The sequence below is a fragment of the Notothenia coriiceps genome, unplaced genomic scaffold, assembly GCF_000735185.1.
Source record: "Notothenia coriiceps isolate Sejong01 unplaced genomic scaffold, NC01 NC01_scaffold00000287, whole genome shotgun sequence".
In the NCBI taxonomy this organism is placed as follows: domain Eukaryota; kingdom Metazoa; phylum Chordata; class Actinopteri; order Perciformes; family Nototheniidae; genus Notothenia; species Notothenia coriiceps.
In genome coordinates, this window is record NW_011332988.1 from 231,990 (window position 1) to 233,073 (window position 1,084).

Genomic DNA, 1,084 nt, shown 5'->3' on the forward strand with positions numbered 1-1,084 from the left:
GGGGGGGTTTGGGGGTGCCTCCAGCTCCTCCACCCCCTCATTGTCATGGCGACAGCAAAGCAGTTGTGCCAAGATCAGCAGAGCGACTTCATAGCTTCTCCTTCTGTTTAACACATTATGAATTGTGTGTGAATCTGAGTGTGTGTGTGTGTGTGTGTGTGTGTGTGTGTGTGTGTGTGTGTGTGTGTGTGTGTGTGTGTGTGTGTTTGTGGAGTGTGTGTGTCTGTGTATGTGAGAGAGAGAGAGAGAGAGAGAGAGTGTGTGTGTGTGTGTGTGTGTGTGTGTGTGTGTGTGTGTGTGTGTGTGTGTGTGTGTGTGTGTGTGTGTGTGTGTGTGTGTGTGTGTGTGTGTGTGTGTGTGTGTCTGTGTTTGACAGCGCAAGGAAAACGCGGTGCCTCTTGACCTACATTTCTGAGGTTTGACTACATCCCACTGCTGCTTAGGGAATCCCTAATGATTAGCTGCAACGCATCTCCTCGCTTTGCACCACAGTTTATTTCTTTCCTCATATCTTCCTCCTCAGAGCGTTTTAAAACAAGGGTTTTCTGCTGAACAGGATGTGTAAGTGTGCACACAGCCCAGAGGGAAAGGCCAAAGCCTTTTTGCAAATCTTATGGTCAATGAGACAATGCAGAGAAGCTCCTGAGAGAGGGAGGGGTGTTTTATTTGGACACGCTTGTTAACCTATACACACACACACACACACACACACACACACACACACACACACACACACACACACACACACACACACACACAGATGGTGGTGTTAATGCCATGCCAAGAAAACACCAAAGTCTAGGTGAAGGAGTAAAAAGGAGACAAAGGAGAAGGAGGAATAGTAGGGGAGAGGACCGTCGGCCATTACATCACCTCCTGTTTCCTCTGGGATGTGTGTGTCAGGCTGGGGGAGGGGGGGGGCGAGGCCAGGGAGAAAGGGATTGATTGCAACGGGAAAGAGCAACGTCAGGGGGGGATCCTGAGTGAATCCACCGTATATCCCTGTCTTTCCTATACTTTTTTTATCAGCTAATGGTTCAATTTATTCTCTCTGATTGATGCTGCTGATTTTCTTACCATGTTG